Genomic DNA, 17673 nt, shown 5'->3' on the forward strand with positions numbered 1-17673 from the left:
AAGCTGCTTTGGGTCTCTTTGGAGGTATGCTATTTAAATGATGCATGCACCCTAAGAATCCGGAAGCTGCACCAAAGCTGCACTTCAGTGCTTAGGAATGCAGAGTGGCTTTGGGGCGACCTCCGGACTCTTAGGTCACATGCATCATTTAAATAGCATACCTCCAAAGAGACCCAAAGCAGCTTTATTTTGGCAGTCTGTAACAGGCCTATGTTTCACATCTCATTCGGCTCTTATTTCAGTAATTTTAGCATTCATTTTGAGAATGCAAAATTGAATCCCAGAATTTAAAATAAAAATCAAAATGGGGAAGAGCAATTGAACCATTTAATACATTTGTTCCAATATAAGACAGGAAGAAGATTGTGCTAACACCTCTGCCTAAACAACCTGAGCTCATTAGACAGTGCATATATTTAAAAGGGGGCTGAAAGCACAAATATTCATTTTAATACAAAATGAGCCCAAGATAAATCTATAGGCTTATTTCATTCATAAACATGAAGATATGAATCTATATCCATTTGTTTTCTTCTCTGCAAAGTCTGGCTAGAGGTGTATTAATGGGGACTCCCTCAGGTAACATGTAATTATTTTAGATCTGCATAGCTTTCTAAAAACCCAGTAATAGCTCACATTTGCTATCCATCTCCCATTAATGAGAGCTTTATCTTTCCTCCTTATTTTTTGTTATCTCATTTGCTGGAAATGTGACACTTCCCAAGTACTGATAATACATACTGCCCTATTTTCAGACACTCTTCTCACACAAACATGATCAGTAACACATCAGTCTGAGAAATGGTTTCAACGTGAGAGGGGGAAAAGAAGTGTAAAAAGTAGAAGAAAGACATAAAAGAACTTATGCAATACAGCACTCAAGAAACTGAGGTATGAGTCAAGTAGAGACATCTCATATTAGCCATATGCTAACTTGGTAGCCTCAGGCAATCTTGATCACCAAGAGTCTCGATTTACCTATAGTATGGGAATATCACAGTCACCTGCCTTACAGACTTGTTGCCATTGAAAGATAGTGTACCTGAAGCATTTTTACCAAATACACACAAAATATATTTCATTTTTGCCTGTGAGAACTCAGGTTTCAATTTCCTGTACGTTCTGCTCTAAGGTCAGCACTCGGCAAATACAGAAATTCCCTTTCAGTTAAGAACAACACAGAGAAACATAGTAGTAGCAAAGCAAAACAGCTAATATAGACTTGCACGTGCTCCAATGGATAAGGAACAGGACCAGACCCACATCCAATGGAATTCAACCACACCATGCAAGCATCAGAATTCTTGGTATGCAAGAACCCTGTCCAGATATATATTATGCATATTTCACATAGCTGAGTAGCACAGCTGAAACCATGCTATTGAGGAGGGAGCAAGCTTGCTTTCTGCTGCTCCAGAGACTAGGACCCGGAGCAATGGATGCAAGCTGCAGGAAAAGAGATTCCACCTCAACATTAGGAGGAATTTCCTGACAGTAAGGGCTGTTCGACAGTGGAACACATTCCCTCAGAGTGTAGTGGAGTCTCCCTCCTTGGAGGTCTTCAAACGGAGGCTGGATGGCCATCTGTCGGGGATGCTTTGATCTGGATTTCCTGTATGGCAGGAGGTTGGACTGGATGGCCTTTGCGGTCTCTTCCAGCTCTATGATTCTATGTTTTTTAATTTATTCTCTTTGGGAATCACATTGGGTCTTACTCTGGGGGAAAGTGGCAGACAGACAAACAAATAATTATTTTACAAATGTTTAGTACTTCATCCCCTGAGAAGACTTATTGTAGTTGCACAATCCCAAATGAAGAAATTTGTTCACCCTCCCTCAAAGGCATGGCTAAGCTTCCTTTGCATTTAGCAATTCATATTCTGTGTTTATAAATCGCTCAGTCAATAGATTATAAGATATCCTGTGACACAAGTGGCTTTGTTTTATTTTGGTCAACCCAGGACCTGGTTTGACTGGGACTTCAATGGATCATGCCTCCAGAATAATCACAGTACTAAGGAATAATGGTTTGTCAAAAGTCTGTTTCTCCTGTATCTGTTTTCATTGCTTGACAATGTAAGAATGCAGTTTATATCTTTTCCCTCCTGGTAACAGTTGCCAGCACCCCATCTATATTTGCTGGGGCTGAAGAAACACAGCCTGTTTATTATTATAGTGCTTCTTCTGTTGATACTGGCAGTTTGGTGTAAGAACTGCAGCTGAAACAGAAAGAGCTACACAGGAATACTAATCATTCCTGATATGTTTCCCAGATTGAATCAAGCCAAATGTTGGTCTGCACCTTCAGATAATGATATAGGCCATGCATTCAGAGTTTAGTCTGATCACTGGACAAATGGGTCTATGATGCAGCTGAAAGACTGTTTATCTATAACTCTTGTTCTTCAAGAACATTTGAACATACACATGGGATTTCCTGCACCTGCAAAGATAACACCTCAGAACTTGCTAGAGGTGAGCAAATGTGTGTGTTGTTGTTGTTTTTTTGGCATGAGCTTCTTCCCTACCCATCGAACATGCAGCTTCCATACAACCCTCAGATCTAAGTCTGCCATAACAGGAACGTACAAAAGCAGAAGGGAAGGTGAATAGGGTTGTCAAGTGGCCACAGATGGCTAGCTGAAGCAACATAGTTAATAAGTTAGCAACCTGTTCTACTTTGTGCTCTCTGTGACTCACACACATGGGATAGTGGCTGGGAAGAGATCTTACAGGACTGTCATTGCAGAGTTATAATTCAATCATGACCATGTATCACTTGCAAGAGTCCAGCAATGGCTTTGAGTTGGAGGTTGAGGAACCAGTGGTATGAGGACAAGAGGTTCCCAAATTTTCTTGGTTTACAGCTCCCTTACCATTTCAGTAATATTTTCACAGTTCCTCTAGGTTAAAAGAACTATCTAATTATTTCATTTACTAGGACCAAACTACTTAAAAACCATTTAGGAACTGATTTTGAATGGAGAAAACTGTTGAAAAAACAGTTAAGCATTTATCCACACTTCTCATGGACTCATGTGCAGTTGTTATGTACTGCCAATTTGGCCTCAACTTATGGTGACCATATGGATGAGTGATCTCCAACAGTTTCTGTTGTCAATAGCCAGGTTTTGCAAACTCTGGGCTGTGGAGTAAAGCCATTTGTCATGCAGTTTTCCTCTTTTCTTATTGCTTACATATCACCTCTTTTTCCTATGGTCTTTTTGGACAGTCTGGCAGCTGTATCAAATTTAGAGGAACATGTGAAAGGGGTAACTAGGGCTTATAAAACCTCCACCTCCTGCCCTTTCATATGACACTAGCTTGGCACCAAGTGCAGTGCACACTGGCCTCATTCCATAGAGGGCATCAAACTTGACACCTCCTTGCAGTACCCTTGGCTGTGCTGGTCCAGGAGCAAAAACTTATCTCCAGCACATCTGGAATGATGCTTATCCTCAATAGAAACCATGGCCCATCACATCTAGCTGATAAGCATACCTGACTTCATATACACAGATCTATCCCAACTGCACTTCCTATTTTGTGATGGCCACTTAAAATGCTATTTTGGGCACACACCTCAAAGTTTACATGTGTAAAGTCCCTTTAAGAACAAGAGATTTCACTAAAATTTGAATGAGTACAAAAAACTGATGGAAAGCTAATCCGCTTAATAAATGTTGAGACGGGAGGCACATTTTTTGGGGGTGAGGTTAACATGCTTAAAGAATGGAGAGGACAGGGAGTATGGTTGCCAGGAAATAGATGGGGTCCAGATATGAAAAAACGAGCAGGAAGGACAAGTTTCATCACCATCATCATCATCATCATCATCATCAGTTAAAAGTTATATATATTAAAATCCATCAATACGTACTTAAAAATAATTTAAAAATAGTTAGATAGGCCTGCCAGAAGAGACTGGTCTTTACTGTTGCATCTGAAGAAGTAGACGTGTCTATGAAAGGTCATGCTACCAACTTGTTTCTTTCAGGTAGTCTCCAAGGTGCTACAAGATCTCTTTGTATACTGATTTAAACTAAGGCAGCATCTTGAGCTGATGAAGCTCTTCTGACAGGTTATTCCACAGTTTGAGGGCTTCCAAAGAAAATGTCATCTGATTAACAGTCAACTCGGATTTCATAAGAGGCTGTCATGGGAGTTAAAGGGGAATATAGCACTGTAACAGAGTAGTGTGATAAGTTATTTAGCTGAATAGGTTCCACAGTTAAAGACAGCCTTTCCCAGGCTGGCAGTTTCCAGGCACACTGCACTCCCACTGTTCCAAGGAAACAATTATATTATGGGCTTTGTAGTCCACTGGGGAGAATGCAGGTTGCGGTAAACCCAGTTTAAAATGAGAAAAAAAGGAAGAGAAGAACGCAGGGGATTAAATGTAGCACAGGTGCAAAGATGTGATTTGTGTAAAGGAATTTTTAATTGATATACAATTCATTTTTAATTGTTATACAATTAATATCAGGAACAGGATGTCCCCTTTAAAACCCTAAAACATTAAAAATGGTGTGTGTGTCAGAGATAGACATTATGCTCCTTATCTGCAGGCATCAAAATGCTAACTCCTTCAGGGGCTAAGTTATAAATGTCTAATTCAAAGTAAAGTGCCAAAAGCATTCCGATTTCCCATAAATGGCTGCATACTCTATGATAATAACTAGTCATTTAACCACTGACATTTGCAGGACATTTCTAGGTAGCAACACCTAAGACGTTCAGGTGGTTTGACTTGGGAGCTGCTCCAATGCCAAACAGACATTACTCAACTGTCACAGAGAATGAAATCTCTTGATTAGTCTGTGAGAAGGGGCACACACAAATAATCAAATACCCATGGTAATATTGAAGTCACATAACTTTAGCCAGTTGTCTCACCTCTGCAAATTGCTTTCTTTGCTCTGAAACCTCATTAGGGTAATCAAGGAAAAGCATGATTCAGTTTCTGTGTGGTATAAGCCCCAGATAAGATTAGATTTCTGCATCTGTCACATGTGATTTCTTAACCATCTCCCTTTGAAGTATAATGTGACATACTGAACCTCCTCTGAGGAATGTCAGTCTAGGTCCTGTTTCATCCTCCCCAGGATAAGCATAGATTACTTCAGGTGCATCAGACACCTGGCAAAGTAGGGCACTGGGGAAGGCAATAATTGCCTGGATGCCATTATTTTTGTGTTGTTTTGTTCTTTAGGGGATGAAGTTGGCATCAAAACAACTTGGTATTATAGTCAAAATATAATGTTGTGTGTGTTCATTTTCACACAGTGTCTTCAAATGATGCCCCATTCTTCTCAGAACTATCGTAAATGGTAAAGCAATTTTATTTTCACAACCTCTTCTTTGTCTGCGATCTGCAATGGATACGTACATGTAAAAACTTCTTCTTTTTCGAAGTCCTCCCTCCAGTCCATCTGCCTTGGTCCAGGCCTCAGAGGGAGAGAAGAATTGCTGGACCTGATCCCCTTTCTCACTGCCATTCCCTTCTCCTTTTGTGTCGTGTCTTTTTAGATTGTAAGCCTGAGGGCAGGGAACCATCTAATTAAAAATATAATAATTGTAAGCCACTCTGAGAGCCTTTGTAGCTGAAGAGCAGGGTATAAATACTCTAAAATAAATAAATAAATAAATAAAAACCTCTTTCCGGGTTTTCTGTGCCCTGGTCTTCAGTCATGAGCTTCCAGGTTTAATGTCCCTGATGACTTTATATGGGTGGCGGGCAAAGCACAGCCCATGGGCTGTATGGGCTCCTTGGCACCCTTAAGATCCCTTGGGGAGTCTCCAAAAAGACTTCTCCAGCTCTCAGTTCTAAAAAAAATTTCTTTAAATATGTTAGGGGCTGATTTTCAGACAATTGTTTGACCTAAACAGGTCAAAACTACCTAAAAATGTAGCAACCCCCCCAAATCCTGCAAAGCCATATAAGCCTCCTCTCCCTCCCCCTCTCTCTATATAAAAGAGGGGTGAAGCCCAAAATGTTATCTGGAAGTGATATCATGTCACTTTGGGCACACTGAAATGTGCTGGTATGGCTCTCAGAACAGACTCAGGGAGGTTAAATGGATCTCACCCTCTGTGCAGTTGCTTACTCTGCATTTGATGCTCGGTGTCCTTCCTTCCTTCCCATTTCTGCCAGTTCACTGTTGCTCTTATTTCGTTCTCTTGAGTTCAATCACCAATGACCCCCATATTTCAATATGGCTTATAGCTTCCTGAACCAAATTAAAGTTTTATTTGAATAAAGATTTTCAGTGGCCTCTCAGGACTCAGACCCAGTCCTTTTGCAATCAGTTTTGGGCTGCCTTTGGAAGCCCTGGTGTGGCCTCAGCATGGCCTGTAAGCGATCCTGGAGAGTGTGCCATGTGCATGCCCAGCCCCTTGTTGGGCTGATCCAGGGGCTGGGCATGCACATGACACACGCTCCTGGATCGCTTACAGGCCATGCTGAGGCCCCACTAGGGCTTCCAAATGCAGCCCAAAACTGACCGCAAAAGGAGTGGTTTCTTACCTCTCCTTTTCACAGCCTGTTCAGGACCATGGCAGCAAGTGCCCTCAGGACCACGGGGTCTGATTGCCGTGGTCCCAGGACGATATCAGTCTCTGGCCACTCCTATAGCCACATCTGTTTTTCCTATCTCTTAGCTTCCCCAGACTGCATAGCTATATTAGTTTGATATCACCATTTAACTGCTATAGCTCCATCCTATGAAATCCTGGGATATGTATTTCTGTGAGGAACTTAGACATTTTTTTGACACAGAGTTCAGGGAAGTTCACTTGTTTTTTAAAAAGTCACCAATCTACAAATCCTAGGATTTCATAGGCAGTCACAGCACTTAGTGGTATCAAACTGTTGTAATTGGACAGTATGGAAACATTCTGGCCAGTCTTGGTTGATCTTACAGTTGGCATGGCAATGGCAAGCCAGACTCTTTTTAAAGAATCTCCTTCCTATTTTAAATGGTTAGGATTAATTTGAGGATATTGCCACAGCTAAGTACTGTACAGTGATGTGCTGAGGAAAAGATATTTGTTCCAATATGGTTTTATTGCACTCAGTGACCCACAAGATTTTCCATTAGGAGGGAATTTGCTTTCTTCTGCATCATAAAGCCAGCACTTATGCCACAAAAACAGATAGTATTTTTTTCCCTAAGCTTAGCTGCAGGGAAATCTACAGCACTGCTACCATCTGTTTTAAAACAAAACTGCTCTTTTTGGGCAGTTCCACTGAATGTAGAAGAGCTATCTACTGGAATGCCAAATGAGCACATATTTTCTACACATTATATTCTGTCTCTCTAGAAAATATTCTAATTGTTAAGTGATGGAGGAAGTTGCCTAATGAATGTCTTGGTACTTATACCATCTCCTTATTTACAAGTTATACAGTTAATTTAACTATACCTTGCAAGGGTACCAGACCACACAAAATTTGTTTTTAAGATATAAATAACACAAGACAATTTGGAGGTTATTATATATCCTTTTAAGCAATCATATCTAGTGCTCTATTGGGTATCTTGTTGTTGCTAACTACCGTCAAGTTGACTCCAACTTATGGTGACCTACAGATGAGAGATAGCCATGCCGCTTTGCTTTCCACCATCCTGCAGACTCAGGGCTGAAGTTTTCTTGATTGAATCTATTCATCAGGAATGTGGTCTTTCTCTTTTCCTACTGTCCTCTACTTTACCAAGCATGGTTGTCTTTTCCAGCGTGTCACATCTTCTCATGATATGGTCAAAGTATGGCAGCTTCTGTTTAATCACCTTGACTTCTAAGGAGAGTTCAGGCTTGATTTGCTCTAGGCCCCATTTATTTGTCTTCTTAGCAGTCCATGGCGGGTTCCAGACCGCCCAAAAGTACGTGCTCGGCACGTACTAGGGTTAGGAAGGAGTGTCCTTTCCAGACGCCCCTAACCCTAGTACGTGCCAAGCATGTACAAAATGGCAGTGCCCATTCTACATGGGCGCCACCATTTTGTTGTAGTGGACACTTAGCGTCCGCGTGTCACGGAAATGAAGCTGCAAGCACGCCATTGGTACCTTGCAGCGTCATTTCTGCACCGCAAAAAGAACCCACTTTTTGCGGGTTCTTTTTGCGGTGCTAGGGAATCGCGTGGTTTATCCGCTGCGGTTCCCTGACGCAGCAAACACCGGCACCGACAGACCGCCCTTTTGGATGGTCTGTAAAGCGCCCGTGTTATCCACAGAACTCTTCTCCAGCACCACTTCTCAAATGGATTGATATTCTTTCTTTCAGCTTTCTTCATTGTCCAGTTTTCACACCCATTCACATAAATGGGGAATATGATGGCATAGACAATGCTAACTTTAGTATTCAATGACATATCTTCACACTTTAGGATCTTTAGTTCCTTCATAGCTGCTCTTCCAATCCCTAGTCTTCTGATTTATTGGCTGCAATCTCCACTCTGATTAGCCAAGGTAGAGCAAATCTTAAACTATCTTGATGTCTTCATCTACTTTAAAGTTATGCAAATCATCTGTTGCCCTTATTTTTGTTTTCTTCATGTTCAGCTGTAAACCTGCATTTGCAATTTTCCCCTGACTTTCTTCAATAATTACTCGAAACTTTTGCTAGTTTATATATGGTATATACATGTCCTAAATTGTTGATGTTCGTTCCTCCAATTTTCACATTTCCTCTTTCCATATCTAATCCTGCTTTATTTATGATATTTTCTGCATACAAGTTAAACATATGGGGTGATAACGTGTAGTCTTGTGTGACTTCCATTTGCCAATTGGAAACCATTCTGCTTCTCCTTTTTCTATCCTAATAGTAGCCTCTTGTCCTGAGTACAGGTTACACACCAGGACAATCAAATGTTGTGGAACACCCATTTCTTTAAGAGTGATCCATAACACTAATCTTTACATTTTTAAGAGTCTGGTAGTAACAACTTCTAAATAACACTGTTACCTATAATGTCTTACTTCTGGGTAACATCACAATTGATGTCATTCTCAAAAGTAATGTAAAGCTAGCAACATAGTCACATTTTTGTGTAACAATTAATCCTCCAGTGTTACTCCTAAAAGATTGTGTTGAGTGGGAATTCTGATGGATTTTTTTCCCTTTCTGTACTTCCAATATATTTTTTAAAAATAAAAATAACTTGCCAGAATTTCCTTGCCTGAAGAAAAATATTCCCATCCTTATTGATCCTTTTCTTGGTCTTTCTTGGTGTTTCTTTTCTTTCAAGCCTGCATTTAGCCTTTATATAGAGAGTTTCATGTAACATGTAACTACAGTTATAATTACATTTGGTTCTACTGCTGACTGGAAAAAGCATTTGCTGGTGGCTCACAGAGCTACAAGTATATGTTGGGATAGGAATAATGGACCTATCCTGGATGTTATTAGATTGCAACTCCCAGCAGCCCTAGTCACCAGCACAGCTAATAGCAAGGGACGATGAGAACAACATGCTCCTGAGGGAAGCATACTTCCCCGCTCTGCTATATGTGTGGGTGATGTTCAGTCACATCCCAGTGTATTTGAATGATACACAGCAAGAGTTTTACAAAGCCCATTTTAAATGCTACAGAATAAAATGGCAGCCCTGGTTCAGTTATTATTTGGGAAAGGATTTTCAAGTCCATGCATCTACATTTCCCTTCCTTTGTAAAATAATTTTTCATCTTAACATTCTGATAAAAAAAACTACTAAAGATTGTGTGCGCATGCATGCGCAGAATTACTTTTACAGAAATAATATTAATTGTAATTCTTTTGATGTAGTATAATCTCAGAGAGATGAGCTTTCCTGTGGAGTGCTTTAAAATGCAAATGTAGAGAATCATCGCTATCTATTTAAGCTGGCCTACTTGACATATTACACCTAACCAATCTAGGTTTCCCTCTGATTTTTGATCTTTTAATATTGGTTCAAAGTCTTGGATAGCCTCATAAAAATGCAGTATCATTTATCAGAGAAATTCTCAACTTGGTATTTCCTTTCAAATAGAAGCTTTTGACCTAGTTTATCTCCCACGTAGAACTTATTCTCATCCATTAGACGCGTAAATGCAACACAGATAAAAGGACTGTATACATACGTTAAAAGAATGTGAAGCAGGCCTGCTTGTTACATAACAGTTTTAAAAGCATCTTATTTTTCTCATTTTTATCAAGTTACATGCCTTAGTGAAATGGCTGGCACATTTGGAAAACACTTGTGAGTTGTCTCATCAACACTCTCCTGTCTAAAGAACTGTTCTTAGTCATTCGGACCTTAGTAGCACTCTCCCCCAGAAGGACTACTCTGTCATTCTTATTTCCATGAATGATAATGGAGGCAGGGGCAATTTTGTCCGGTATTTGTTATGCATAGTGAGGTTCTGGAGGTATGAATACAATTTCCTCAAGGAGGAATATGAAGATGTAAAGCACACCAGTTTCTCTAATTCTGTACTTTGGGGGGCCATTGCCCTTCCCATTCTTCCCTCTCCTACCTTCTAACTTTTAAAACTTTTAAAATTAAAAGTAGCCCTATAAGCATAAAATGGGAATTGGAGTAGCATGTACTTAACAGGAATTAGCAGACATGTACTTAATTTTCCCTCATAAAAGTGTTGTTGGCCTAAATATTGGGGAAAGGGATATTAATTTGTATTTTTCCATTGATTATGCTACATTTGTCTTGATAATAATTAATAATAATTTGTTTTATTTATATACCGCTATTCCAAAGATCATAGCGGTGAACAGCAAGTAAGTAAGTAACTCCTTGGCTCATAAACCATTGATGGAGTATAGCAGAGTATCTGACGAATCTTTGGAAGTGTTGTTCACAGCCCTCAGCGAAGATAACAGCGGATGGATGTCTTCCAGAAATGAAGGAATGCACCTCACCGGGAACTGTCCAGCTTTCACTGCCAGGCTTCTGCTGATTAATGACCAGACAAGCCAAGCTCCCGAAAGTGCTTATCTTTATTTACAAAGTGCAAACCAAATAACTTTTACTATACAGAACCCACAATCCACTCCTCTCTCTCAAAACCCACACCAATTATCGGAAGTCCTTGAGTTTATATAGACACAATGCCATGCGGTCCTACAAACTCAGCCTCTTCCTGTCCCACACAGAAAACTATCCCCTGTGTCTGAACAGACACATGTTCATTTTCAGGCTTCCTGTACGCTGGCAGTAGAATGACCTTGTTGCTATGATCAGCAGCTGTAGTTCAGCAGCTTTGTCCTCCAGATGCTGATTGCTCATGGTCACCACACATCTGAACATTTTGTGTTAGTTAACTTTTAACCCTTAACAAGTATTTGTGCCATTCAAACTGTGGGAAGTTCAATGGGAAAAAAAATCATCAAGGGGCTCCCATAATCTCATTACAGAATATAAAATCAGCATAACAATCACAAAAACAACTGGTAAAACCAAACAGAGATAATCTAAAATTATCGTTTTAAAAATCTGATGTCAAATTAGTAACAAAAGTGGATTTTAATAGCCATGTTTTTAAGCTCCAATGAAATACCCATGTAAATTTCTCATGACAGGGAATTTCATAGTAATGGGGCACCCACAGGGGGAAAAAAATTCTATTGTGCCTGTCAACCTAATGGAATTTGCTGGTAGGCCACTCATCACACTGACAACTGGTGTTGATCTGTACTGCTCCATTAAATATCACAAAAAAACCAACCACCATTTCCTGTTGTTTCTCCATACCCTTTTTTAAAAAACCAGGATCTCCTCCTCCTACTTCCAAAAAAAGAGGCTCCTTTTGACTTTTAATAATGTCTCTAGAGCAGTGGTTCTTAATGTGGTCCATGAACCCATCGGTGGCTATGATTTCCTCACAAGGGTCCGCGGAGGCTTGAAGCAATTGTATGAGCTTTTACATTTATAAAAAGAAAAAAAGGGAAAAAAATATTTACCCCAGTTATTTTTGTGACAAATTTCAGCTTGATCCACAAATAATACTAACCTACCACCTGCATTGAAAACAAACAAAAGTTGCAATCAGTTATGAAAATAATTCTTCAATAGCAAAAGATGTACTCGTCATGAAGTCGAATGCTTTCATGGCCGGCATCCATCGGTTTTTGTGGGGTTTGGGGGCTATGTGGCCATGTTCTAGAAGAGTTTATTCCTGACGTTTTTCAAGCAACTGTGGCTGGCATCTTCAGAGAATGCCAGCCACAGATGCTGGCGAAACATCAGGAAGAAACTCTTCTAGAACATGGCCACATGGCCCAAAACCCCCACAAAAAACGATGTATTCACCACTTGCTAATTCTACATGTGGTGAGAGCATGAAAATGAATGATTCTGAGTTGGAGAAAGCACCTAAAATTTCTTGCTAGCTCACATACAACCAGAAGTCGCCTTCATAGCAGTACCAAACTCTAGTGATGTCCACCCTTCGCCACCACAGTCTCATAACATGGTGGTGCAGTGGTTAAATGCCTGTACTGCAGCCATTCACTCAAAACCACAAGGTTGCGAGTTCAAGACCAGCAAAAGGGCCCAAGCTCGACTCAGGCTTGCATCCTTCCGAGGAGGTCGCTAAAATGAGTACCCAGACTGTTGGGGGCAAATTAGCTTACTTGCTAATTAGCTTACTTGCTGTTCTCCGCTATGATCTTTGGAATAGCGGTATATAAATAAAACAAATTATTAATTAATTATTATATGTTGCTTTCCAGAATTCTGCAACTGTGTAGAAAATATTCTAAAAAAAAATTAATCTTCAAAAGGAAGACTGTGTTCTCAGGAAGAGAGAGTTGGAGTCAGTCAGTGAAAGCGTTGAGACAGATTTCAGAATGATAACTGTGGATTGCTGAAAATGACTGTGTTTCTTTGATCTCTGTGAATAAAAGCATTTGGTTATTGTTGCGTAAAGTGACTTTTTGATGTTATTGTGCTGAATTTTGTAGTAGTACATTTTGGCTGGATTGAATTTGAAACGTAAAAGTACTGATATTGATGAGGATGCATCCTGTTCGATGCTTCTTGCAATAGTCTTTAAAAGTGTCACTGTTATAGCAAAGAATATCTGTTGATTGGTTTCATGTGTATATGAAGAAAAGAAGCACCTACCACAGTGTGTGTTATGTTATAATGAATTGTCTGAGGCCATGAAACCATTAAAATTCTGAAAAGAGCTTGATACCAAGTATAACAAACATGCCACAAAGAGCATCATTTTTTTAAAATCAAAAGTAAGGATCAGGAGCTCCAGGAAAGTAAGATAATGGTTAAAAAAGATTGCAACTTGTAACAATGAAAATGCAGTGAATGCCATGGAGCTTTCTCAGTTGATAGCAGAAACCAGAAAACTACACACAGTAGCTGAAAAACTTATATCAACTATTGCAAAAATCATGGTTTCTGCATTGACCAATGAGAACGCTGCCAATGACCTTTCCTTAATACAGTTGGCTCACACCTTCTGTAGGGGATTCGGTTCAAGTCCCAGTATTATCAATGGACACCAATATCCACATTGGCATGACTGTGTCCACACGCTGCTATTGGTGATACTGGGGCCAGCCAGCTGCAGATGCCCCAATACACAAATGGCTGGCCTATGGATGAGACAGGCTGACTGTATGTAGTTAAGAAGTGAATCAACAGTTTGTCAGCCAATATCAAGGAAAAGATATTAGTAAGAATTCACATGTCCCCCTATTTTGCTCTACAACTGAACAAAAGCACAGACATAACAAAGGGCCCATACAGATAGGCCAAAATAAAGCTGCTTCAGGTCACATTGCAGGTATGTTGTTTAAATGATGCATGCGTCCTAAGAATCCAGAAGCCACACCAAAGCTGTGCTCCAGTCCTTAGGAATGGAGTGTGGCTTTGGCATGGCTTCCGGACTCTTAGGATGCATACATCATTTAAACAGCATACCTCCAAAGTTAATCGAAGCAGCTTTATTTTGGCCTGTCTGTATGGGGCCAAAATAACCTTATTGTGGTATATTAGATATCCACACAAGAAAACTATTTTTGAAGAGTTACTGATCATCTTCTCATTGGTACACACTGCAGCAGAAGAAGTATTAAGCAAGTATAAACAAGTATTTAACTTTAAATGTGTTGAAATACATACAGACAAGGCTCAAGCAATGTCTAGAAAGCTCACTGGACATGTAGCATGTATTAAGGAAATCATACCATTGTTGACTTGGCACCATTACTGCATACATAGGGAAACTCTAGTTGGTATTAAGATATTAGAAAAGCTAAAACAGCAGCTTTGCAAAGTTATGGACAGTGAACACCATCAACTTTTGCTACACTGTGAGGCTTATTGGTTGCCCTGTGATAAAGTTTTGCTGCATTTTGGGGAACTGAGAATTCAATTTGGGAAATTAAAAATATTTTTATTAAACACAAATTTTATTGCTTCTTGACCTTTTGGCTAAGATCAAGTGTAATAAATACAAATTTTATCGTATAAAACTACATATACAAGAAAGATATAAATAACATACACTGAGCAAAACAAAACAAAAAGGAAAGGGTTAAACAATTTACTTCCCACTTGCCAGACCTTGGTTATAATAATCTACTTTTCTACTACTCTAGTGTGTTACCGTACCTATGAATCCGTTCTATTATTATGTAAGTATCTGTTTGTCAAATAATTACACAGTTGTCCCAATCTCACTTCTGTTATAATTTACAAAATCACATTTTTTTTGCTACTACCTAATCAATATTGCATTAATTCTAGCAACTTGATAATATATGGTTTTATCCAGCCAATCTTATTCTAACCAAAATAAGGGAGAAATGATCATACAAAAACCATAATCATACACTAATTTACCCCTCCTTTCTATTAAAAACTAATATAGTCGCCCCTCCTTTCTCACGGACTTGGGATCCGCATTCTTGATTAGTCACAGAGGGGCGACCTCCCCCACGAAAACAGAGGGTCGACTGTATTCAATTAGTTCTATCTTACCATATATTTTTCTTTGTATTATGCTTCATGAGTCCATAAAATGCATTATCTTATTTATATATTCTGGTCCAAGATCAATCCTCAAAATCATTTTCCTGAACCAAATTCAACGAAACAGCTTAAACAGCTATTTTCTTATATTTAATGTAATGTGTCTTATGGAATTACCTCCATTTTACCAAAAAAAGAGAGAATAATTCCAGAGGAATAAATTCAAAACACAGACTGTCACATTAGCCTTATATAAGCCCCTTCGATCTTGTACTTCTTGTGTGAAAATGCTCTCCTGAAGATTCTCTTCAAGCTCATTCCTCACCAATCCACTCCCATAGTGTTGTTGAGTAATTTGACTGCTTTCCTGTCACCATCAAGATATCACACATGATCCTTCTACTTCTCCTTTTGTCATCTAGCTATTTTCCCTGTCTACCCAAATTTCTTCATATCTTAAACCAGATGAGCATCTTTTGTAATTCTTCCAGTCTCCAGTTTAATCTCTATAAACATTTTAGTCCTCTAGCTTCTCACAAAACTCACCAATATAATCATCTTCTGTAAATGACCTTACCACCCCACTGATCATCTGATGTAGCGATTGCTTCTTACATTCCTTCTTTCACTATTTGTTTAAAATCATATTTGAGATCCAAACATATTTGCAACATCTCCATCTTCATCTTTTAAATCTCAAACAAGATCATCTTCATCTGTCATGTCAGAATGAGCAAAAGCCATTTTGACAGCTGTCAAAATGTAATTTTAAACAATAAAGTTCTTTTGCTGTAACTCAACCCACTTGACCACTAGCTATGACTGTTGCTATTTCCCTTTTAAGGTTAGCTTTGTTTATTTAACTTGATTGTGTTTTCCAAAAATTAGATCTCAGTCCATATAAACCCACTGGCTGGCCCTGGGAAAATCACACTCTCTTAGCCTCAAGGGATGGTAACGGCAAACCACCTCTGAAGAAACTTTCCAAGAAAACCTCATGATAGGCTTGCCTTAGGGTCACCATAAATCAGAAACAACTTGAAGGCACATAGTAACAATAACCAGCATAAGTTAATACACAGTTCACCTCCTCTCCATACAGAAAGATGGCTTTGACTATCTTAAAAGTAAACAAATTCTTTTCTCTATGAAATTTAAATTGTTGTTTAGATCATCAGAAGCCCATTAGGAACTGATTTAGAAATACTCTTAAATCCAGATTATTTGGGCAGCACCTATTTTTTTTTTTTTTCATTTCCCACTCTTCCCAGTTCAAATCATCAACTTTGTATTTCTACTACTCTCACTTGTATTTCTCATATGTTACTCACTTTTTCTTTCCTAGAAGCTACTCACAGAAGTCACACATAGCCAATAAATTGTCAAACTCCTTAATTTTGTTGCTTTGCTGTAGGTGGTGTTACAGGGTGGTTAAGAAAGTTGAATGGATGTTTGATAGATTTTTCCTGGTTAATAAAAGGCCAGAATAAAGCTACTTCGGGTCTCTTTGGAGGTATGCTGTTCAAATGATGTGTGCATCCTAAGAGGCCAGAAGCCATGCCAAAGCCATGCTCCTGTCCTAAGGAACACTGCAACTTCTGGCCTCTTATGATGTGTGTGCCATTTAAATAGCATATGTCCAAAAAGACCCAAAGCAACTTTGTTTTGGCCTGTCTGTTCAGGCCCAAAATGAGTATTTCTGACAAATACTTTCATCCATTTAAACATGCTCAATTTAAATCTTCAAAAAGAAAATGTTACAGATTTTCAAGTCAGAGACAAAATTGAAGCAATGATGAGAAAGTTGGAACTGAAGCATCATAGCCCATCAAACTGAAAATATGAGATATTTCCAAACTCATGAATTTTCTTGGCTCCACCAACAAAGAGTTGTCTGAGGAGGGCACATCACTTATTGCACGACTGTCATTTATAGGAACCCTTTAGTTCAGAAATCCATTAGTGAAAACACAAAAAATCTTTCTTCAGAAGTTACAGGTGCTCTCCATAGATGTTTGTTGTCAGAACTAACCAGCAAGTGTTAGCAAACCATAATTAAAGCATGCACAATTTCAAACCTTTGGTGGGCTACCTTCTCATTCATTAAAACAAATCAAAACATGATTTTCCTCGCACTTTTCCATGGGAGCCCCCCTCCTTCCCTCACTCCAGACATTCCCAAGAGATTGACCCTGGATCTTTCCAGCACACCCTCAACCCCTTTCTATATGCTCATTAACCCCAAAGGAATGTGGTCAATAATTCTACCAATTAACACACTAGTATCTCACATAATTCAACAACAGTATGGTATAACACATTATATGCAAGCAAATAACAGGCAAGTGGAGCTATACCTTCTTAGCCCAACATTCAAAACCATGGCAGCCAAGCAGAAAGACTCAGCTCCTAACAGTGACATTTTAAAGATTTGCAACACAGTTTCTCTGAATATTTTCATGTTTCTGATGCAAGCAAAAACTGGATTAGAGAGCAATTTTAAATGTGTATAAATTGGAGGGGCTCACAGTAGAAGAGGGAGACAAGCTCATAGAAATATCTATGGATGGTGCAGTGAAACTGCAGTTCAGGGAACAGTGCCTTCCAAATTTCTAGGCTCACTTACAAGCAGATTTTCTGGAACTATCAAAGAGGGCTATGAAAGTACTGATGCCTTTCATAATGCCATACTTATG

At 39.2% G+C, this 17673-nt stretch overlaps 1 protein-coding gene across 2 annotated transcripts in view; it reads right to left on the reverse strand.

Annotated features, from left to right (window-relative positions):
* The window catches only part of LOC121935044 (poly(rC)-binding protein 3-like), a 230046-nt gene that overhangs the window by 178795 nt on the left and 33578 nt on the right, over positions 1 to 17673 (reverse strand). The window lies entirely within an intron of this gene.

Source organism: Sceloporus undulatus, chromosome 6, assembly GCF_019175285.1.
Source record: "Sceloporus undulatus isolate JIND9_A2432 ecotype Alabama chromosome 6, SceUnd_v1.1, whole genome shotgun sequence".
Lineage (NCBI taxonomy): Eukaryota > Metazoa > Chordata > Lepidosauria > Squamata > Phrynosomatidae > Sceloporus > Sceloporus undulatus.